The sequence below is a fragment of the Garra rufa genome, chromosome 2 (assembly GCF_049309525.1).
Source record: "Garra rufa chromosome 2, GarRuf1.0, whole genome shotgun sequence".
Taxonomy (NCBI): Eukaryota; Metazoa; Chordata; class Actinopteri; order Cypriniformes; family Cyprinidae; genus Garra; species Garra rufa.
The window spans coordinates 57,295,831-57,321,615 of NC_133362.1; positions in this window are offsets into that span (position 1 = coordinate 57,295,831).

The following is a 25,785-nucleotide window of genomic DNA, read 5'->3' on the forward strand; positions in this document are numbered from 1 at the left end:
TCTGGATACATACCCAAGAACCGCTGGAGGAAAAAAGGTAAATTTTCAGAGGAAAAGAACAACATTTGTCATTGTTTTTTACAAGGTAAAGTGAGCACAGATCTTAGTAATCATATTGCGTTAATCCTTTAAATACTGTCCTTCCATAAATTTAGCATCTAACAGGGAAACTCCTACAAATGCATATGCAGTAAGGTCAGCCACAACAATAACCATCTCCACACAGCCAAAATATCTAAAAATTCATACATCAAGAAGAATTTTCAGGACAAGGAAAAGATATTGTCTTATTTTCAGAAAAAAAGTTGAGTTTTTGCTTAAAACCAGCAATTACCTGCCAATGGGGTGAGAAAAATTATCTTATTTCAAGCAGACAACTAGCAGATTATTGCTTGTTTTGAGCAAAAACATGCATCATTTTGAATTATTTTTTTGAAAACAAGACAATATTTTTCCTAGTCTAAAAATAGTTCCTGATTCAAGAATTTTTAGATATTTTTGCTGGAAACAAGACAAAAAGCATTTTTTGCAGTGCATATAGCAAGCTACAGCAACTTCATGAGCTCCCAGTACATTACACTTTAGGCGTTATAATAGTATTTTTAATAATCAATAAACTGCATTTCTTACATCAACACTTAACAAGCAGACAGGAAGAGATAGGAGTTGGGGTGTGTTCTATTGGATTGCACTGCAAAAAAAATGCTTTTCTTACTTAGAATTTTTGTCTTGTTTCCAGAAAAAATATCTTATAATTCTTGAATCAGAAAGGATTTTCTAGAAAGTTCTTGTTTTCAGAAAAAAATAAGTCAAAATGAAGCGAGTTTTTGCTTGAAATAAGCAATAATCTGCTAATGGGGTCAGAAAAATAATCTAGTTGTCTGCTTGCAATAAGATTATTTTTCTAACCCCTTTGGCAGATTATTTAGATTTTTTTTTTAAGCAAAAACATGATTATATTTGACAGGACTGGACAATCATTTTTACTTGTCTATAAAATCCTTCTAGATTTAATAATTTTTTAGATATTTTGGCTGGAAACAAGACAAAAAAAATCTTAGAAAGAAAATAATTTTGTGCAGTGTAATTATCTGAAAGTGATCCATCCGTGCTGAATCGCCTGATTATTAAAGCATGCTCCTCCTTTGTCATTACAATCATTTTAAAAATGCCTACACTACAAAAAATGCTTTTCTTACTTAGATCTTTTATCTTATTTCCAGCCAGAACATCTAAAAATTCCTAAAGCAGGAATGATTTTCTAGGTAAGTAAAAATTATTGTCTTGTTTTTAGTAAAATCACAAGCAATAATTTGCCAATGGGGTCAGAAAAATAGTCTTATTTCAAACAGACAACTAAATAATTTGTCTGACCCCATTGGCAGATTATTGCTTGTTTTAAGCAAAACACACTTAATTTTTTTACTAAAAACAAGACAATATTTTTTACTAGTCTAGAAAATTCGTTTTAGATTATTTATTTTTAAAAATATATTTACTTTACTTTTACTACAAAAATCTAAGTAAGATTTTTTTTTTTTTTTGAAGTGTACATCCAATTTTGTGTCATATCTCAATCCTTGATGCTCTGTACCCTCAGCTAGTAACAAGGCTTCTGCCATGTCTCCATATTATAAGTGGAAAGTATATCCAAATCAGATGTCTAACCTCATTTTCCTGGAACTGACTGAGGCTCCAAACTGTTGCAAGAACTGAACCAGAACACTCGCGATCAGGTAAATATTCCATTATTTTTTCCATATCCACTGTGCCCTTCTGAATAGGAGGTGACTTGCGCATGGTGGAAGGACTGTTAGGGGTCCAGCCATACCATTCAAACTGAAATGCAAAAGATTTCTTACTAATATTGGCTTATTCTCCTCCAAAGGCAAAGTACAGTAACTAAACATTTGATCAAGACTGAGGTAAGGCTTGAAATAGACTTTGTGAAAACTGTTTTGTCTTGTGGCAAAGTCTCCTGATAAAATTTTGTCCCGTTTTAGAGAAATAAGTGTCAACATGTTTGACAAGCTGTTGTAAAAACTTTAAAGCTGCCATAGAGTGCATTGATACAATATTGTAAATTGTTCTCTGATAGCTACATAGAAGGTATATGGCATAGGAAAGGGCAAAAAAATCTCCAGAAACGCTCCATTTCCAACCTTAGGATTTGTCTCTAGAATTAAATGCTCTGTTATTTGGAAGGTTCATGAATATTTATGAGGAGCTCTGCTCTGATTGGCTGTTTCACAAAGCTGCTCACCTCAATAGCTAGCACATGGAGGAAAATATATATTTAATTACAGCCGCTTTCAATATGCTGTTTGTTGAATCTGTCATTTTGACATTTTCCTCTCACTACTTTGATCATGTGCTCTGTGTAACGTTATACTTCAGCGACACAAGTTTAGATGCTGGTTAGTGATGCTCAGGATCTGTAAATCATTCACCATCATCAGCAGTCATCTCTGTTTATGTGGGAAGTGAAATCCTATGTATTGCAATGTAACAGGCTAGCGCTAGCATTAAGCTAACCGTGTCCCTTCAGTGGATTGCCTTGTTTTACTGATGTGCTGATGATTGGATGCAAATGTTGGAGGCGTAACTATTAACGATCGGGACTGTTGCGTAACAGTCGGTGTTATGTTGGAATTGACCTATTTTTTGGTGGTCTTTTGCGAACACCAGATTTATATAAGGAGGAGGAAACAATGGTGTTTGAGGCTCATGGTATGTCATGTCCATGTACTGAACTGTTATTATTCAACTATGCCAAGATAAATACAGTTTTACATTCTATGGCAGCTTTAAAGGCAGTTTCATTGTTGGTGTAGTTACTGTACTTTGCCTTTGGAGGGCAGTATAGATGTCCACAATTCTGTCTAGCACTTTTTTAATGCTCCTACAAGTGTGATATCTCACCTGTCCAAAGTTGATAGCAGCATGCTGTGCAGAACTTGTGAATATGACAGCAGTCAGGTACTGGATTAGCTCCTTTTTACTCTTCAGAGACGTTGGAAACTCTGTAAATATGCATTTATCTCATGTACATTTACAGTTGATCTGATACACACAAAATGCATATAGAATATACATGCAAGCACATAAAAACATACGCTGACATTCTGCTCAAGCTGAACCTGTACTCACTGTTACTTTCATCTCGGAGGCCAAAGGCAACGTCCTTAGCAAATTCTTGAATCTCCACATCTTTCATAACCTCCTTGTCACTGTCATAGTAGATCTCGACCACATCAGAAACAAATCTACAGGAGGATAAATAAGATGATGAGCCAACCAATTAAAATCAAACAAAAACTCTGGATGCCAAACATATTCACTGGAGCGTATGTGGGGTGATGTGAACTAGTAGTAACTAATCTGAACTGCTGTAACTCTACCACCTACTTTTTTATTGTCTTCCAGACCTTCATGCCATCGTCTCTATAATAGTACTTGGGTGCTTTGTCCATTCCTCGTTTTTTGATGGCCTCAGGGAAACACAGGGACTTGAAGGTGAACTTCTCCATGGCCCTTTTCATCAGTTCTTCAGTCCCTTTTGCACTTAAGCTACTAACCTGGAAACAGACATTTCAGTTATTATTTATACTGGAGAGAGAGAGAGAGAAAGAAAAAGAGTCATTTTCACTGGCCACCCGACACAGCAATAAAGGAATAAAATATGTATTGTTTTTGACACATTTTTTTTTGTCTAGCAATATGTAAAGCAGGGGTTTTCAAACCTGTCCTGGAGCCTCCCCTGCCCTGCACATTTTGCTTGTCTCTCTCATCTAATACACCTGATTCAAATCATCAGCTCATTAGTAGAGACTGCAAGACCTGAATTGGGTGTGCCTAATAAGGGAGACATACAAAATGTGCAGGGCAGGGGAGGCTCCAGGACAGGTTTGAAAACCCCTGATGTAAAGTAACTAAAACCAGAATTTTAGATGCCAGTAACATTTTCACAATTCTTTGTTCCAGTTGACACCACAGCTAAAACTACACTGCAAAAAAAATGCTTTTCTTACATTCTGTTTCCAGCCAAAATATCTAAAAAAAAATCTTAATCCAGGATAGATTTTCTAGTCAAGTAAACATTATTGTCTTGTTTTTAGTAAAAACAAGTCAAAATGAAGTGAGTCTTTGGCAGATTATTTTCCTTGTTTTAAGCAGAAACTCACTTCATTTTGACTTGTTTTTGCTGAAAACAAGACAAACATTTTTACTTGACTGGAAAATCCATCCTGATTCAAGAATTTATAGATATTTTGGCTGGAAACGACACAAAATCTAAAAATGTGTCTTAATAAATTGTGCACATAGAGGGATTTCTCCTTTCACTGAGTATCTGTGTAGTCGAGCAGAGCTGGGTTTCCCAAGAGCATTGGCCTAAGTTGATAGTGTGTAATATTTTAATTGGTCTTGATTCAGTTTAAGATATATAGAGTTATGCCTATTCATATGAGGAAATTAGTCTACTATATAGAATTATAACTCCTCATAAAAGGAAACGATTGTAATATTATCAATCTGACTGTGTAAGGACCCAGTGCATTTAAAACTGACACCTATTTAAAGCGACATGAAATGCATGAGAAAAAACCTTCTCCATGTCAAAGAGTGTAGTTGATCGGTACACATATATTTACATATGTCTTTGTTTTTGTTTTTCTCTCCTAGTTTTCCCTCTTGTCCAATTGCACCATTTTATTCACCTGCATCTTGTCGATTACCTCATTTAGTAATTAAAGTGTTGTCTGCCCTACACTGCAAAAAAAAATGCTTTTCTTAAAATAACATAAGCACATATGAAAAGTATTGATTACATTTGTGTGTGTTTGTGTTTGAGAGTGGTGTTTGAACATTACTCAGCCTTTTGTTAATTTGTTAATAAAAGTCTATCTGGATTCAAAACATATCTAGAGCAATTAATTTTTATTACGCAAAATTCTACAGCAATCATAGTGTCACACCCCTGGACTAATATGTTGGTTTCTCCCATCATCTCCCCCCGCTGCTCTGCGTGTCTTGGTTCCTCCCTCATTCCCTACCCCTGTGTGTTCGTAATCAATCAGTGTGTGTATATAGCGTGTGTTTGTCCTCTATGTTTGTCGGACGTTAAATGTTGCTACTCTGAGCTTCGTTTTTGGATTATGAAATGTATTTCGTGTTACTATGTCGTTGTTTGTTTGTTTGTTCCAGTCTAATCGTTACACATAGATCCAGCCATTGCCAGCAATGGTCTCTTTGATCAACTCCGTTTACAATGCTTTTTGGAAACCCAGCCTTTGTTTCAGACTCTAATAAAATATAGCTACCTTGATGAAGACCCCAGTTTTGTTGATGAGATTCTTACGGGCCTGGTCATTGATTGCAATTGTGGAACGGACATGAGGCTTCAGTAACTGTAAGAGGCAAACATACATTTACATGTGCATTAAATCATAAAAAAGTATTAAAATTTTTCCCTTTCTAATAGGAAGTCATGCCCATCACTGAAGGCTCTTATCCTGCTATTTTGATCCTATGATCCACAATCATGCTTCCTACATGCACACAGCATAGGATTCACACATCACTGACCATCAAATCAAAGCCAAACCAATATAAACTAGCATAAATATGACTTCATGAAATACCTTTGACTTTAATCATTGATAGATTGACAAAAAAGGAAAAAACAGTGCAACAAGTAGTAGCCTACACTCATTTGTGTGACATTGAGTATGTTTACATGGACAACAATATTCAGATTTTAACGCAATTAAGACAATACTCTGATTAAGAAGCAACCATGTAAACTGATATTTTTGATTAATTTTATCCGACTAAAGTCATAATCGGAGTAAACACAAATCGCATTAAGACAGGTGGAGTATTCCTATTTTAGTCGCATTATGGAAGACATGTACACACCTTAATCACACTATTCCCATTGTGTAGGACTTTTCGCCACAGGATACACACTAATGCTGCGTTCCAGGCAGGTTTTTGAGCTCCTAAATCACGTCTTCAAACCATGACTCAGGACTTTGTAGCATTTTGACGGGTTGAAGTTTGGAAAAACACGGGTAACGGGTTGCCTGGAACGCGACATAACGCTCTCAACTGGTCGCACGTGCATATGCTTTCATTTTTATTTATTTATTTTTTGCTACAACATGGGATTAATCAAAGCTCATTGCTGATAAATAGTGTGTTATCATAATTTATAGTTTTATGGAAACGTATTTAACATTCAACCCGTTCTTTTTCATTAGAATTATTTGTGATTTTAATTTTGTGAACAAGATTTCCGCTATTGGAATTCGTGATCTTGGTTTTGCTTACATATATAGGCTACACCTATCAATTTTAAAATTAAAACAAATTCTTAAAAACATCATTTTTGTTTTTCATAACATGTGAATACACCCGTCGTGTGGTACAATAAATACAATCGGAACGCCTTGTTATCATTAGTTTTCATTTTTGCTTTCCCGAGTCTGCTACTAAGCTAGCTTATAACCCGTTTAGCTTTGCCAGCGTGGTCGCGGCTAATCTTGCATACATTGTTTATTCTCTATTCACAAACACTTAAACTGCTTACTCACTGTTACTTGCTTTAATGGCGAATTTGTGTCTACCTTTGAGTGCAGGTGAAGACACGTTCGAGCTGCAGTCGGTGCTGGTGGAGCTGGAGGCAGTGGAGAAGCAGATCCAGGAGCTCCTGGCAAGACAGATTGAGCTGCGAATCCGAAAGGACTCACTCGAATCTGTCCAGTTAAGTGTACAGCTCGATCCTAACACTCCCATAACCTCTACTCCGTGTGATTCTCTGCACAGATCCGCCGCACCCAGGACGCGATCCTCCCAGATGTCGTTCACTCCGGCGCCGGGACACCACGGACCCTGGGTGCAGCAGCAGAGGAAAGCGCGAGCCAGACCCCGAGCCAGGACCTCTCCCCCTCCGCCGCCTCCGGTCTTCGAGATCTCCACCCGGAACCGCTTCGCTCCCCTCCGCGAGACGGAACACGACGCTGTGATCGTCGGAGACTCCATCGTCCGGTACGTTCGTGCTAACTTAGCTAACGGTAAAGTGCACACTCGTTGTCTCCCAGGTGCTCGCGTTCTTGATGTCTCTTCACAGATACCTGCCATCCTGAAGGACGATGTGAGCGTCGGTGCGATCGTCCTGCACGCGGGGGTGAACGACGTCAGGCTGCGGCAGGCGGAGGTCCTGAAGAGGGATTTCAGGAGCCTGATCGAGACGGTACGCAGCACAGCGCCCGCGACAAGAATCATCGTGTCAGGACCGCTTCCCACGTATCGACGTGGACACGAAAGGTTCAGTAGACTTTTTGCTCTAAATGAATGGTTGTTGTCATGGTGTAAAGAACAGAAACTGCTCTTTGTTAGTAATTGGAGTCTTTTCTGATAGCGCCCTAGGCTTTTCCGCGCTGATGGCCTGCACCCCAGCAGAGTCGGAGCAGAACTGCTGTCGGACAACATCTCCAGGACGCTGCACTCCATTTGACTAGTAAGCATATCTTCAAATAGTTGCGATGATGGCTTTTGTTATGCACATTTAAACGTTAGTATTGGTGCTGTCCAACCTATAAAGACTGTGTCTGTTCCTCAAAAAGTGAGGTCAAAACAAAAATTTAATGCAGGATCTAGAACAAATCTAATCGTGATTAGACCAAAAAAATGCACAATAAATGAACAAAATCAATTTTTAAAGCTTGGGCTCCTAAACATTAGATCACTCGCACCCAAAGCACTTATTGTAAATGAAATAATCACAGATAATAGTTTTGATGTACTCTGCTTGACTGAAACTTGGCTAAAACCAAACGATTATATTGGTCTGAATGAGTCTACTCCACCAAACTACTGTTATAAGCATGAACCCCGTCAGATTGGTCGTGGCGGTGGTGTCGCAACAATTTATAGTGATATTTTCAATGTTACTCAGAAAACAGGGTACAGGTTTAATTCATTTGAAGTACTCCTACTTAATGTTACTCTGTCAGAAATGCTAAAGAAATCCCTCCTTTCTCTTGCTCTGGCTACTGTGTATAGACCTCCAGGGCCGTATACAGATTTCCTAAAAGAATTTGCAGATTTCCTTTCTGACCTATTGGTTAATTTTGCTAAAGCATTAATTGTTGGAGATTTTAACATTCATGTTGATAATACAAATGATGCGTTAGGACTTGCGTTTACTGCCCTGTTAAACTCTTTTGGAGTCAAACAAAACGTCACTGGGCCCACTCATCGTTTTAATCATACACTAGATCTAATTATATCGCACGGACTTGATCTTACTGATATAGATATCGTACCTCAAAGCGATGATGTTACCGATCATTTCCTCGTATCGTGCATGCTGGGTATCACTGATGTTAACTATATAGCTCCACGCTATCGTCTGGGCAGAACTATTGTTCCGGCTACCAAAGATAGGTTCACTAATAACCTGCCTGATTTATCTCAACTGCTCTGTGCACCCATAAATAAACATGAACTAGACAAAATGACTAGTAACATAGGCACTATCTTCTCTAATACATTAGAAGCTGTTGCCCCAATCAAGCTAAAAAAGGTTAGAGAAAAACGTACTGCACCATGGTACAACAGTAATACCCATTCTCTCAAAAAAGACACTCGTAATCTTGAGCGTAAATGGAGAAAAACTAACTTAGAAGTTTTTTAAATTGCATGGAAAAACTGTATGTCCAGCTATAGACGGGCTTTAAAAGCTGCTAGAGCCGAGTACATCCACCAACTCATAGAAAAAAACCAAAACAATCCAAGGTTTTAATTTAGCACAGTGGCTAGATTAACAAATAACCAAACACCTCCTGACCTGAATATTCCTGCACAGTTTAATAGTAACGTCTTTATGAATTTCTTTACTGATAAAATAGACAACATTAGAAATACAATAACTAATATAGATACTACAGCAACTGATACTTCAACATTAGTCATTACACCCAAAGAAAAACTCCAGTGCTTTACAACTATAGAACAGAAAGAATTAAATAAACTCATCACCGCATCTAAACCAACAACATGCCTATTAGATCCTGTACCCACTAAATTACTAAAAGAGTTGTTACCTGTCACAGTCCTGTCTGTTCATCTGGTCTCCCCCTGTCATTTTGTCATTTTTGGTTTCACCCTCATCAGCCTGTCATCCCCATCACCTGTGTTTAATTAGTCATCTGTGTCACCTGTGTGTAATCATCTAGTCACCCTTTAAAAGTCTGTTTGTATCTTCAGTTCATGTCGGTCTTTAACGTTGGATGTTGTGTGTGTAAGTGTTCCTGCCTGATCCTGCCTGTTCCTGCATTGTTCTTCTTGAAGTATTATATAAAATATATTGTTAATTGCTAATCTTGTCTCTCGTCTCGTCTCGTCCTGCACACAACCCTGACAGAAAGACCGACCCAAAACAGTTCACGGCGTCTTCCCCTGCGTTTCTTTTTCCGTTTTTTGAATCAGTGTTTGTTTTATTTTTTTTTTCCCTTATGAATATCCCTGCTGTCCGCATCATCCTGCTGGAGCAGGGGAACCGCTCTCTCGAGGACCACATAAGTGACTTTATGTACCTCGCGCCGATGACGCATTACCCGGACCGCTGCCTGTGCACGTTCTTCCGTGCAGGACTTAACATCGCCACTAAAGCGCAGCTGTCCGGGGAGGGTCCTCGAGAGAGCCTCGCCAGTTACATCGAGTGGGTGCTGGTGTCCAGCAGAGCTTCGTTGACCGCGAAGGATGACACCAGCCCCACTCCAGACCCAGAGCCCAGCCAAACATCACCCCGACATGCAGAGTATGAGCCCGCATTCACCGCGGACGGAGAGCCTGAGCCCGGAGCGGCCACAGTATGGACTGCCGATGGGATCAAAACCTCCGACCAAGAGCGTGAGCCGACCTCTACATCTGCGACGGTGGAGTGCTGCGTGGAGCAAGAGAGGGCGGTAGAGAGCCCTGCCCACTGCACCACCACTGGGGGTGAGCTTGAGCAACACTCTGGGGATTTAATAGACTTCTTCTCAGAAACACTGGCCTGCCTGAACTTCCCACCCACCCGCCCTCTTCTGCCTAATCCTGGATCCTCGCTAGTTCCGTCCAGCCATCCTGAATCCCCGCTGGTTCCGTCCAGCCATCCTGAGTCTCCGCTGGTTCCGTCCAGCCGTCCTGAATCTCCGCTGGTCCCGTCCAGCCGTCCTGAATCTCCGCTGGTCCCGTCCAGCCGTCCTGAATCTCCGCTGGTCCCGTCCAGCCGTCCTGAATCTCCGCTGGTCCCGTCCAGCCGTCCTGAATCTCCGCTGGTCCCGTCCAGCCGTCCTGAATCTCCGCTGGTTCCGTCCAGCCCTCCTGAGTCTCCGCTGGTTCCGTCCAGCCATCCTGAATCTCTGCTGGTTCCATCCAGCCTTCCAGAAACCCCGCTGTCACCTGTCAGTCCCCCTGCTCACCCTCAGTCCTCCATCTGTGCAGTGGGCTCGCCGCAGGTCTGCCAGCTTCCATCGGCGTCTCGGCTGGAGGATCCCTCATCTCCACCTCCAGCCTCAGAGTCCAGAACTCCGCCTCGGCCCTCCGACCCTGCGGCTCCACCACGGCTCTCAGCTCCCTCATCTTCAGCGTCGCCCGTCGGCCCACCAGCTCCACCAGGCTTCCTCGTCCCTCCGGCTCCGCCTTGGTCGGTTGTCGTCCCGCCATCGCCTACGGACTCTACTCCTCTGGCTACGCCTCGTCACTCCGTCCCATCGGCTCCGTTGGGCTCCTCCCTCCCCCCGGCTCCACCTCAGTCCTCTGTCGCTCCGGCTCCACCGCGGCCCTCTGGATCTCCGCCTCCGCCTTGGTCGCCAGAACCTCTGGCTCCGCCTTGGCCCTCCGGATCCTCGGTGTCGCCCAGGATCTTCGGCTCTCCGTCTCCGCCTCGGGCTCATCCTTCACCTGCTCTGCCTCTGTCGGTCGGACCCCTGGAGTCGTCAGCCCATCCTCCACCATGGCTCCTCCCTCCGTCGGCTCCACCATGGATCTTCATGGCTGTAGTCTGGGTCAGTTCCTCCTGCTCCGGGTCCCTCCTGTTTCTTCCCTGGCTCCTCCCACCTTCGTCGCCCCCCTGGACTCTGTTGACTTTGTTTGTTGTCCCCCTCCAGGGGTGCCGTCCTCCGCCAAAGCCTCCTCCCACATGGACTCTGTTTTTTCGCTCCCCTTCTCTTTTTTTTTTGTTGTTCCCCACGGCGCGAGGACGCGCCTTTTCGGAGGGGGGTGTAATGTCACAGTCCTGTCTGTTCATCTGGTCTCCCCCTGTCATTTTGTCATTTTTGGTTTCACCCTCATCAGCCTGTCATCCCCATCACCTGTGTTTAATTAGTCATCTGTGTCACCTGTGTGTAATCATCTAGTCACCCTTTAAAAGTCTGTTTGTATCTTCAGTTCATGTCGGTCTTTAACGTTGGATGTTGTGTGTGTAAGTGTTCCTGCCTGATCCTGCCTGTTCCTGCATTGTTCTTCTTGAAGTATTATATAAAATATATTGTTAATTGCTAATCTTGTCCCTCGTCTCGTCTCGTCCTGCACACAACCCTGACATTACCTGTAGCAGAAGTACCGCTTCTTAATATTGTTAACTCATCGTTAATTTTAGGCCATGTCCCAAAACCATTCAAACTAGCGGTTATTAAACCTCTTATTAAGAAACCACAGCTAGACCCTAGTGAACTGGCAAATTACAGACCCATTTCTAATCTTCCATTTATGTCTAAAATTCTAGAAAAAGTTGTGTCTGCTCAATTGAGCTCCTTCTTGCAAAATAATAATATCTTTGAAGAATTTCAGTCAGGTTTCAGACCCCATCATAGCACAGAAACTGCACTTGTAAAAATCACAAACGACTTGCTACTTGCGTCAGATCAAGGCTGCGTCTCATTGCTAGTTTTACTTGATCTTAGTGCTGCGTTCGACACTATAGATCACGACATACTCATAGATCGATTACAAAGCTATACAGGTATTCAAGGGCAGGCTTTAAGATGGTTCAGATCTTACCTGTCCGATCGCTACCACTTTGTTTATTTAAATGGGGAGTCATCGCAGTTATCACCAGTAAAGTATGGAGTGCCACAAGGATCTGTCCTAGGTCCCCTACTATTTTCAATTTACATGTTACCCCTCGGTAATATTATTAGGAAATTTGGGATTAGTTTCCATTGATGACACTCAACTATATATTTCAACAAGACCAGATGAAACTTCTAACTTAGCAAAGTTAACAGAGTGTGTTAAAAATGTGAAAGACTGGATGACCAATAACTTTCTACTGTTAAATTCAGATAAGACTGAGATATTACTTATTGGACCAAAAAACAGTACACAGAATCTCTTAAACTGCAACTTGCAACTAGATGGATGTACTGTTATTTCCTCTACAGTCAAAAATCTGAGTGTTATATTAGACAGCAACCTGTCTTTTGAAAATCATATTTCCTATGTTACAAAAACAGCATTCTTTCATCTTAGAAACATTGCTAAGCTACGGAACATGTTACCTGTTTCTGATGCAGAAAAGTTAGTTCATGCATTCATGACGTCTAGACTGGACTATTGTAATGCACTACTAGGTGGTTGTTCTGCTTCTTCAATAAATAAGCTACAGGTAGTCCAAAATGCAGCTGCTAGAGTCCTTACCAGGTCAAGAAAATATGATCATATTACCCCAATTTTACAGTCTCTGCACTGGCTACCTATTAGGTTCCGTATCACTTACAAAATATTACTTCTTACCTATAAGGCCCTTAATTGTTTAGCTCCTGCATACCTAACTAGTCTCCTACTACGCTACAATCCCTCACGCTCCCTAAGGTCGCAAAACTCTGGACTTTTGGTAGTACCTAGGATAGCAAAGTCCACTAAAGGAGGGAGAGCCTTTTCTCATTTGGCTCCCAAACTCTGGAATAGCCTTCCTGATAACGTTCGGGGTTCAGACACACTCTCTATGTTTAAATCTAGATTAAAGACTCATCTCTTTAGCCAAGCATTCACATAATGTATCTCATAACGTTGTACTTCAGTTACATCTGATCAAATGCACATTAATATTCTTCAGCTTGGGCTAAACCATCATTTTTGTTTGGTCGGAAGTTGGAACAGCAGCTACGCTAATTATTTCTTTGTTTCTCTGTCTCTGCTTTCCATCCCGTGGTAACTAGGATTTACACAAGATTCAGTCTGGATTCAGAAGAAGAGATGATGCCGACCCCTCAGAGGACCGCAGATGATGCCAGCCTTGAAACAACATACAGCACTACATAATTTTCCTACAAGTTGATTACAGCACATACCTATTGCAATTAGTGTTCATCATCTGTTTGATTACACAGTTACTGATTTTAATATTTATATCATATGCACATCGACTCAACATACAGTATTCACCACTAATAAGCTACTAAATATATTGTAGTAGCCTAAAACTTTTGTACAGCTGCTCTGCAACAATTTGTATTGTAAAAAGCGCTATACAAATAAACTTGAATTGAATTGAATTGAATTAAAAGATGGATTTGTTATTTTTAATTAAACAGCATAACAACAATAAAATAAAACTAGCTTATATAGCATTTATTAACAAAAACTAATAAGACGAGGCATGGACTCCATCACATGCTGTGTTATATGCCGACTAAACAATTTATTACAGGGCGCGCAATCAAATTAATTAATAAATAATAAATAAAAGAAAGCCTCCAAAGTGTAATGTGAGGTAAATGGATAACAGGGTTTTCAAAACGAAAACAACCAAAAAAAAGTAAAAACTGTCTGGCTCTGAAACGCTCGCTGTATGGAGCAGACGCTTTGGAGCAGCGCAGCATGCACTCCCACAAATGCGACCACCGCAAAGTTTAACTCACACATTCTAAAAAATGTGTTGCATATGACCAGAGCCACTTCAAGCTTTTGTAAAATTAAAACCGAAACATCCAAAAGTCTATAACAAAGATGAATTGATAGCGTCGCGTGTGGACGTAATTATGTGTGTCATTAATCGATCTATGTACTATAACATGTAAAACGGGAATATGAAAGGAATATTCTGAAAGCAACTCATGTAAACAGCTTAATCATATTTTTGTCTTATTCAGAATAAGGTCATTTAGATTACTGGTGTCCATGTAAACATATTTGGTGTATTTTATTAAACCCTAAACTGATGCTTGATGGACTGCTTCAAGCATTCGCTGAGTTACAGAGTCACGAACACGCATTACAGCCCTAGTGCTAGACCAGTTTTAGAGCTTTAAAGGTATATAAAAATATGTTTCGGTAGACAAGACTCTTCTTCGTCTGCTGGGATTGTTTACAGCCCTTTGAAGCCACATTTAAATGTTTTATAGGAAGAATCATTAACAACTATGTCTTATCTGCAAACTACTAATGCATGAGACTGAGTTTTTGCTAAAAATAGTAGTCAGCAAGAAGCTTGCAATCCAGCGAAAAAACTAAAACATTACTGATGTTCTGCAAAGAGACTATTAGGAAAAAATATATATTTTGCTGATATTGTGGTCTAGAACACTTCTCTAAACTTTGTGCTTTCCTGTATCTTGCCCTCTCATTGGCTGTAGGTCATCACTAATGCCATTTTCAGTGAGAACACAAGATGAAGCATCTGCTGTCGCTGTTTGTTGCAATGGTTAGACTTTTCAATATACTGTTTCAATATATATCATCAATATGTGAAAGCACAATCTTCAGCACTCTTCAGTTTTGCACTGAATCGAAATATCGTGACCATGTTTGGAAAACACATGTACCTTGTATACAGGGTGGACCGCAGAAAGCTGTCTGTATATGGCTACTTCAAACACCTCTGAGATCAGGTGTGTCTGGAGAAGGTGTGAAACCAGCTGGTGTACACTGAAGTCGGCAGATTTGATACACATCTTGGCAAGCATCCAGTCGTATTCATCTTCGCTTGGGAGAAAGATTGGACTAAATTTGCCTGGTGTTTGTTTGAGCTGTGTCAACCAAGCAGACATTTTGAGTCAAACAACTAACAATGAGCAAATTCACAGCAAAATCACTTAGGTTAATCATTTAGGTTTTCAGTTGACACTGATTCTTTATGCGACACATACCTGAATGGCAATTGGCACAATTTGGTCCAGTCTGTTGTTGTACAGCAGACAGATGGGTGCAGTCATATAGTTTGACGTATCGACCTTTAATCCGTCCAAGATTTCATAGTTTGCTATGTAGATGTTTCCTTCCTGTAAACATGGAGATGTTTTATTTAGTGTACAACAGGTGTATAGTTTGGAACAAATTATTTGTAGGTTAAAATAACATTGATCTAAGTTATTTACTAGTTATTTACTAGTTATTTAGTTTTGGATCTGCCAAGTGAATTATGTGTTCATGTTTCTGACCTTTAATTCCTCATCTAGTGTGAGGCCTCTCTGCAGAGAACCCTCCACCATCTTATGTATGACTGGAAAGTTGTCTGGAAGTTCCACACACTTGCTGATCATAACAGGATTGCAGCCATTCAAAAACTGATAGCCAAACATGTAATCCGTATTCCAGTCTTGGATCACTTTCTCTGTCCAGTTTTTAAAAAAGAAAATTCAAGTCAAATGACAAAGGTTAAGAGGAATGTGTCCCCACATTGTAAGTTTGCTTCCAAGGGAATCTTGAACCGCGTTCCTCTAAGGGGGCTCTATGGGGGTACGCCTTCTCCGTGACTCGTGTCTGAAGCCTGCATTCAAAACGACAACAACTTTGTTCGAATCTCATTTCCAAGATCTAATTAGCAGGGCAGTGCTCCCTCCCTTCTGGTGTTCCTCCTCCTCCTCAAACCTGTCCCTAAGCACTCTCCTCTTACTTGGTCAGCTCCATGACAGATCTGTCGGACAGCTAGCTGCTGCTGAGTTATTCGTTTGGTTGGGCGTTGGCCTTGAGCATTGCCCCCAACTGAGCAACTGAGGTTTGCCCTCACTGCCGACCCCTTGGAGCCCTGTCTGAGCCTAGCAGTGCTCCCCTCATCCAGATGGTTATCCATTAGCCCACCACTTCTGAGCAAAGTGGTACTTCTGAAATCCAAGTTTATGTTAAATGCTCTATATCAGGGGTTTTGAAACCTGTCCTGGAGCCTCCCCTGCCCTGCACATTTTGTATGTCTCCCTTATTAGGCACACCCAATTCAGGTCTTGCAGTCTCTACTAATGAGCTGATGATTTGAATCAGGTGTATTAGATGAGAGAGACAAGCAAAATGTGCAGGGCAGGGGAGGCTCCAGGACAGGTTTGAAAACCCCTGCTCTATATGGAATGGGTTACATGCTTGACCTTGTTCCCATTTTCTGAGTTGGTTAGTCCCCTGTCACCTTGGGCCCCACTCTACTTATGTATGCTTGATTCCAGACCTTCAAGCTCTACCCCGGGTCCAGCATTTTTGACCCCTTTTAGGTAAGTCATCGGGTATGCAGCTCAGGCTTCTGGTGGAAGGGGATATGGGACAGCTGTCATTTGACCTAATGGGAACTCCCTCAAGCTTTGGGTAGAGTTGGTTCTTAGTGCTCGCCTTTTTATTGTAATGCATTCCCCTCAGAATGGCAGCCTGGGTATACCGTTCCCCATAGCGCCCTCTAGATTACGCAGCTTGAGGTTACCTCAGAAGGGAATGTCTCTGATTACATATGCAACCATGGTTCCCTGAGAGGGAAACGAGAAACTGCGTCCTCTAGGTTCATCGCCATGCTTCAGATGTTAGCTTCAGACTAAGAAGCAAATGTTGTGTTCTACCGGTGTCCTTTAATACTATGACAAGTCATGCTGGAAGTGACATCATAGGCTGTTGCCGGCCAACATTGTTTTAGTTAGGCATGCAGTCTTCAGACACGGGTCGCAGAATCACCAAAGGAGAAAACCAAAATTTTTAAGCAACCATTATAGTGGTCAGTGTTTGCATTAGTTGGGCTCTTGACCCTTACATCTTTAATTCTAGATTTTGTTTGGCTGCTGTATTTGAGTTAAAACCGCCAGACAAAAGCTCATGTCATCAGGTGATGAGTATATTTGAGCATATTCATCATTTGATGTGAGTCACCTAGTGTCTAATCTCTAAGTTAATGTTTTTTTGGTTTTTTTTGCTTATTGTAGTAGCCTTGGCAATCCACAGAAGATTCAGCACTTCCTATATATTTTGGAAAGATTTTTTTTACAACCTGTTTAAAAAAAAAAGTGTTTCACATAGGCACACATAGACATCAAGAACCAGCCTGTGAATCTCAACAATGGTGACAAATGGCATATTCAGATAAACAGATCAACTCTGAACTCTCATAATATATTAATGCAGCAATGCATGATGGGAGTCATGGTTGAGTTCTGATTGGCTACAACACACTTTTTGATGGTCACCGTTGTTGTGATTCTCACGCTGATTCTTCATGTCTGTGTGTCTAAATCAAAATAAACTCTTTTTTCATCATCTGTCTGATTATGCCAAAACTGATTGCTCTTGTGTTCACAGTTTCACAGTTCACAGTAAGAAAATCCTATGTCAAATACTCAAGTCACTATATGATGATTATGTCAAACACAGTCAATGCCACCTGATAACTTTTGCTATTGTCTGACTGTTATAACTCAGTAATAGCATCCAAACAAGATCTAATACTGAAGTTTTAAGGGTCAAGAGCCCAACTAATGCAAAAACTGATCAATCTAATGGCTGCTTAAATTTTTTTATGAAAAAACAAAACAAAAAACAAATAACAGTAACAACAAATGTTCTTGACTAAAAAAAAAAATTCAAACCTAGCAGAGTGTTTTCGAGACAATAACTTGTCATTATCTGTCCAAAACTGTCTAGACCTTCCCAGGACTGAAAGAGTGTCTGAAACCAGTTGAGTGTTTTTGTTGCAAACCTGAAACAGAATGCATTTATTATAAATATACTAATGAACACTATTTGCATGGTACTGTACTCATTATCAAATAAACCAGAAATGTTGCCATAACACATTCCCCAGACTTACGCTTTAAAGGTAGTCCAAAAAAAGTGTGAATGTTTTTCTTTATCAAACTGTACATCTAGATGAAGGTTATCCAGCTTGCCATCTATGATCAGAGGAAAGCTCGGTTTCCATTCGGTCCACCTTCAACAACAAAAAAGACAACAATTTCTTGTACGATTACAACAAAAACAACAGTTAAAGGTGAAGGGTATTTTTGGATTTATTTATAAATAGGTGTTATAAATAAATATTTGTTGGTTGCCTTGCATTTTACCTTAAACATACAAATTGCAATGGACCTTTTTACACCTGTTTACTTCCTGAATTATCTCTGATCATAGAGCTATCCGGTCATAAAAAGACCAGGCCTAAATGACTGCAAATATCCGATCACGCATACCACTTCAGGAATTGGTCTGGTATTCGCATTGTAGTGGAGAGTAGCTGAGTGTTTCTTTAGCAGATGATGGACTAACTACATCAAGTTAAACTGAAGGCAAGTTGCAGATATATAGATAGACAGTTCTGCATTGGCTGTCAGTCAGGAGTCGTCGGAGGGGCTTGAGCAGTTCTGCATTCGTATGGCTGTCAGTCAGGAATCGTGGGAGAGGCTTGAGTAGTTCTGCGTTTGTATGGCTGTCTGTCAGGAATCGTGGGAGGGGCTTGACCTGTTCTGTGTTCATATGGCTGTCAGTCAGGAGTTGTGGGAGGGGCTTGAGCAGTTTTACAGCTGTCAGTCTGGAGTTGTGGGAGGGGCTTAAAGCAGTTTTACAGCTGTCAGTCTTGTTTTTCTTTTTTTCTATTTATTTGGTTATTCGTTTCTATTTGCATTTAGCTACTGCTAGAAAGCAGTTGTTCTTTCTGTATATTTGTCTTGCTGGTGTTTTCGTTTTAAATTGTAGTTTTGATTTCAAATTGAAATTCTGAGCTGACGGCCAAGGGAAGCTTTTGATATTCATATCGTTCCCTTCCTAAGCGCGATTAAAAAGTGAGAAGTGTGCTTTAGTTTCGGTTTGACCTATTTGCCTACGATCCATTTGGGGACTCACTCAGCCAAGGACGCGTGCCCAGCTTTTGTAAGTGAACTATTGATTGTTGGTGTATATAATTGCATCGTATCAGCTGAAAGCTGACTTCACTTTAGCCTTTTCTTTGCAATCTGGCCTGAACATCATAGGCTTGACTGAGACCTGGATATGTCCAGAAGACTCTACAAGCCCAGCCACTCTATCTAATAACTTCTCCTTCTCTCACATCCCTCGTCAGACTGGAAGGGGCGGGGGTACGGGACTGCTCATTTCTAACAACTGAAAATACTCAACCCATTCTCCTCTATGCAATTATAACTCATTTGAATCTCATACAATCACTGTAACATCTCTTATCAAACTCCATGTTGTGGTAATTTACCGCCCTCCTAGTAAACTTGGCTTCTTCTTAGAAGAGCTGGATGGGCTGCTGTCCTCTTTTCCAGAGGATGGCAGCCCACTTCTAGTCTTTGGGGACTTCAACATCCACCTTGACAAACCTTATGCTGCAGACTTCCATTCACTTCTAGCTTCATTTGATCTAAAACGCATTATCACTACATACACTCATAAATCTGGCAATCAACTTGATCTCATTTACACACGAAACTGTATTACAGATAACATTGTTGTCAAACCCCTACACATCTCTGACCACTTCTTCATTACCCTTAACCTACATCTTGCTACTTGTCCACCCCCAATACCTCTACCTGTTACTTTCAGACGAAACCAGATCCTCCTGTCCACCCTCTCATCGCTGGGCATCACAGGGACACCACTTCGCTGGTTCAAATCTGGTAGGTCTTTCAGAGTGGCCTGGGGAGCGGAGGTATCTAAAACTCATCAACTGGTCACTGGGGTTCCTCAGGGATCAGTTCTTGGACCCCTCCTCTTCTCCATATACACTACATCTCTGGGCCCCATCATACAGGCACATCTCTTCTCCTACCATTGCTATGCTGATGACACACAGCTCTATCTTTCATTCAAACCAGATGATCCATCAGTAGCTGCACAGATCTCAGGTTGCCTGGCGGATATCTCTGCATGGATGAAGAAGCACCATTTACAGCTCAATCTGGCAAAGACTGAACTCCTCATCTGTCCTGATGCTCCAACTCTACAACACGACTTCTCCATCCAGTTAGGTTCATCAACAATTATCCCATCGACCTCAGCCAGAAATCTGGGTGTAATCTTTGACGACCAATTGACTTTTAAAGACCACATAGCTAAAACTGCTAGATCTTGCAGGTTTGCATTGCACAACATCAGAAAGATCAGGCCCTTCTTAACAGAGCATGCTAAACAACTCCTCGTCCAGGCCCTGGTCATTTCTAGGCTAGACTACTGCAATGCTCTTTTAGCCGGTCTTCCAGCATGTTCAATCAGATCTCTACAAATGATTCAGAATGCAGCAGCACGGCTCGTCTTCAATGAGCCCAAAAAGGCCCATGTCACACCTCTCTTCATATCCCTGCACTGGATACCGGTTACAGCCCGCATCAAATTCAAGACACTGATGCTGGCATATAGGACAGCTACCGGCTCATCATCTGCTTACCTCCATTCACTACCACAGATCTACACTCCGTCCAGAAGACTAAGATCCTCTAGTGAAAGACGCCTCATTGTACCACCACAGAGAGGCATAAAATCACTTTCCAGAACATTCATGTTCAACGTTCCTGCCTGGTGGAATGATCTTCCCACCCCTATCCGGAATGCAGAGTCCTTAACAGCTTTCAAGCGACTGCTGAAAACCCATCTTTTTCGACACTATTTGACTCTATAATAATAATAATAATAAAAAAACTTGTTCTCCTCTCTTTCTTGATCTTCCATTTCTAGTCTGTACTCATCTAACAACGCCTGATATATGGTATTTTTGAGCACTTCCTATGTTGATCTGCCTCCTTAGGATGAATCCCTTGTTGTATTCCCCAATTGTAAGTCACTTTGGATAAAAGCGTCTGCTAAATGATTAAATGTAAATGTAAATGTTCAAACATGCTGTAAATGTGAATTTCGCGTAATAGGTCCAGTTTAATGCTCTGCATTCATGAAACATAAAATCATGTAAATCGTTCATGAAGCCATTCTGATGTAAACTTTGGAGTTCATGAAAATGTTAGTATTTTCAAAATGTTCATTTGTACGAAAGAAATGTACATGTACCATGTGTAAATGGTGCGTAAAATGTTCTGAGTTCTTTTTAGCAAACTGATGACACTGAATTTTGATTCATAATTATTACAAGTTCATTTGTCCCTGCCCTCTTTTTTATTTATTTTTGTAGCGGAATTGATCAATGATGATTGTAAATCACAGCGCTCGGCTCTGTCACTATTAACCTAGCCATAAATAGAAGAGCGGTGAGACAAATACAGACCAACCATTCTACAACAATGGAGAAGTCAATATTCCTGGCTGTTTTATGTTTAGTAAAGTTCTTAAAAATCAGATGCTAGTAATACATTGGCATCATGGATAGTCCAAATCATAGTATCCAAAGCTTCTCAGCTTTAGGCCACCAAACTGTTCTCAAGCACCATGGTGTCATGTATCTGGTCTGTCTTCTCATCATGAACTCTTGCACACACATTCTGGACTGCAATCCCCATAAGCCACTGCACCAATCACTGCACACAGCTGCTCCTTGTTTCCCACTGAACTGATTGCTGCATACACCTGTTTCACATTTACCCACATGCATTTAAGCCACTCACACACACAGCCACCTTGCGAAGTCTTATCGTTCCATATGGTTGTAATTCTAAGCATTTTTCTCTGTGTTGGATTATCTGTGTATGACTCTGGACTGTGTACCCCGTTGACGATTCCTGCTTCCTGCCATTGCGACCATTCCCTGTCTATCGAACTGTTTCCCGGATTACCTACGTTGTTCCTGTTTTCTGGTGATTATTCTGGCCTGTTGACGATTCTAAATAAATGCTGCAAATGGATCCGCACGTCTCAGTCTGACCCTCCTTGTGACACATGGACTGGGCGCTTTCAGAAGACCACCTGGCAATTTTAACAGCTGACTAAAAACTATTGGGTCGACACACATTCAATGAATATTTATTGTCCGGCATATGGCCTATTAATCTTTTTGCATTTATGCAATATTCTGGAGCCAAACCTGAGAAAGTAGACCAGATATTCCTGAACTGCATTCCTGAACACATATTTTGCATAGCTGTAATTCACAGGCAGGGTTTTGCAAATGGCGAATGAGTGTGCATGTGCACCGTTTACAAATGATTGGAATTCATTAACATACATGTTTAACGATTAAATCTGTAGTTTACGAAGCGTTTGTGAATCCAGAGGAGAGGTCTGATTTACACGCAAATTGCAAGTTTAATGAATGTGTTTGTGTCCCCTGGTTTTTGGTTGATAACTGTTTAAAGAAATTATACAGCCTTTATTTGTAAGTGAAGAGACTTCAGAAGAGGATTAAATAATGTTTTTCTCAAATAATGTTTTCTGCAGACTCAAATCTCTTCTGTTCAATTGTGCATTTACTGAATGAAAACCGTGCTATGGCCGAACATACTGCATTGTATTTCATGTTTTAATTCATTTAAAATGTGATAATTTTACTGGAATGAATTTTAAATCAAATTATAAGTCATTTTAAATGTTCTTAAATTCACTGTTTTTATTGTAACGATTATTTTAATTTATTCCTTTTATGTGCAGTGTTCCAGTATTCCTTTTATGTACAGCACTTTGAATTACCATTGTGCTACATAAATAAACCTGCCTTCCTTGTTGAGGTTATTTTGTTCAGTTTGTCTTTTGTCAGTCCATCACCATGTCTATATAAGCCCTGAGACCCCCATATATATTTATAATATTTGTAGGTCAAACACACGGAACTGTATTTGTGGGGGAAAAAAGGAAAATCTACAACAAATAAATATTAATGAAAACTGTTTTCTCAAACCTGAATGTTTTCTGCCTAGATTTCAGTTCTTCTTTTCTTAGATCTATAAGGAAATCCTTTTCATGCTGAGGCAGTCGAGCTAAGCGAATACACAAAGAAACACATAAAACCTCAAAAATAACAATGCTTCATTAACAACTGGAAAATAAAGAAAGTGAGTCTGAACATACCACTGCCCTCTCTGATGACCACTTCACTTTTGGTCATCCATCGGTAATAGGGAAACTCAAAGATCTTTCCAGTAGGTGCTTTCACTTTGATCAGCTTACAAAACCATGGAGTACCGCCTATTTCAAGTTTCACTAGGGAAACGTTTTTAAGATCCTTTGTCTCAGTGACGTCAATGATGATCTCCTGTAATAGCATCTTTTATTAGACATACATCATATGATGTACAATGTATAGATGTAAAATTAGAACAAAAATAAACTGTAACTTCAGAATCCTCTTTAAAATGATGGCACTTGATGTTGACTGCTGGAATGTTAGTAACACTATATAATAACTACACACTATGAATCATTAGTTAAGAATTAGTTAATTAATTAATTAATCATTCATAAAGCATTATTCCTACATTCATAGACAGTTTATAATTAAGCAATAAGGTACGAGAGGCCGTGCTGTATCGTGCCTCAAGTACCTTATTGCTTTTATAAAATGGTTACCACACAATAAAAATATTAATATCAAAAATATATATTAATTTATATATATTAGGTTGTACGTTTTTATAAAGTAAAATCATTAACTGCCTTCCGCGTTAAAAGTAGTCCCTAACTGCTAAAGCTTTGTTTACATTGCTAAGGAGGTTCAATGATACACAAAACCGTTGAGTGAAGCGGTCATAGCAGTGCCTTATCATGAATATGACACAGCTGCTGACCAATCAGAAGTACAAATGAGTGAGCACCCCCCAAAAAACTTTTAGGCCTATAACTAATAACAAAAAATATTAGTCTGAATGAAATCCAAACAACTACTTATTAATAGGTGGCTGTTAGGTTTCAGTATGGAGTAGGGTTAAGAGATGTAGAAAATGGTTATGCAGAATAGAGTGTTAATATAAGTAGTAATAATCAGCCAATGGCTATAAATATATATAGTTTGGTGACTAAGGGACAGATTTACTGTCAGTCCGAACCTGCAGAAAAAATGATTGCTGAGAAAAGTAGGTAGGAGTTTCTGAGACTATTTAAAGAATAATGCATCATGATTTCCGCATATATTTGTGTTAATCGAATAAAGCTCTTACCTCACTTTTTCCTTTCACCAGGGTTCTGCAACCGCCCAGTTCGTTTGAGTTGAGTGTCAGGAAACAATTATATATTGCCTGACCGCCAGTATATATAGACACCTTGTAGGTCAGCTTTTCGGGTGCTTGAAAGAAAAAGAATACATATACAACAGAATGTTTATTTATATAGTACATTTAAAAACCCCAAAACTCAATTCTACACGAAATATGTAAAAGAAAACTACAAGAAAAACTAAATAAAATAAGAAATCACAAAATATAAATAGTCTTTAATGTTAAGTTCTTTTACCTCACCTTACTTACTGCTTTAATTTAAAACTATATTTAGATATTTAGGCCTACAAATTGCACATTGTGTAGCACCATTATAGATATATTATATTATTTAAATCTGTATATTGTCTTACATATTAGCGTGAAGGTCCAAGTATATTTAATAACCGCAATAAAATGTTTTTAAAGGCCATCAATCAAAAAGAAATCATGTATTTAAGTCAAAAAACATTTATTTATCAAACCAGACATTGGGTAGCTTCTGAAGAAAATGTATTGTGTTTTTTACTATAGTAAATTATTTAACGATAATGTTTGTAACGTTAATAAAACCACAATAGTCTCAAATTTGCAGTTGTCTGGGACTCCATGAAATGTACTTTAACATCACTAACCATAAATGGCTATGTCCTCATACTATAATATTAATTTTCATAAGAGTTTCATAAAGCTGATTCAGCCAGCTGCATGTCATGCCGAAAATTAAATTCTCATTTCAATCCACAAACCCGGATCTGTGGCACTTTTTTGCTCAGGATGAATTTTTCCATTGACATGCATGAAGTATAAAGCCTACTTTACCTAATACATATTAGTTTTGCTTAAAATACATCGTAGATATGGAAACATTTGGATTTGAAATGGTTTTATTGGATAAAACTATTCAAACACATAATGTATTATAAACAGTACAGCTAATGTAGATTATGCATAATAACAAATGCCTGCAGAGGGCGCCAACGGCCTGACGATTGTAAAAAAAAAAAAAAAATAATTTATTTTGCAAATTTTTAATAGCATTATGCTTTATTATAATTTTAAATGGGTTTAATATGCTTCAATACTTCCAGTATTTTTCTGATTACTGGACACGGACAAGATGCAATCAATGATTTTTTTTAAATCAAATACTTAAACAGAATGGAGGAATGGTTCCCGCCCTAAGGCTACGTTTAAATGAATCCGGATACATTTGAAAACTGAGTTTTCATTTTAAAACGCTCTCCGTCCACACTAGCGTTTCTAAGCGTTTTCCAAAATTTTCTCATTCACACTGAAACGTAAGAAAACGTCAAATTCGCCTTACTGCGCTTGCGTAAAGCCTCCAAAATTATACAGACGTTATAAGTTTTCACGCAATTCTTCTGGCGGGATAATTTACGGAAATATCTCATCCTCCACTGACGCGTCTATATCGCACTCATTCATATTTTATCTGAAAAGCAGTTGTCGTCATGTTCTGCAG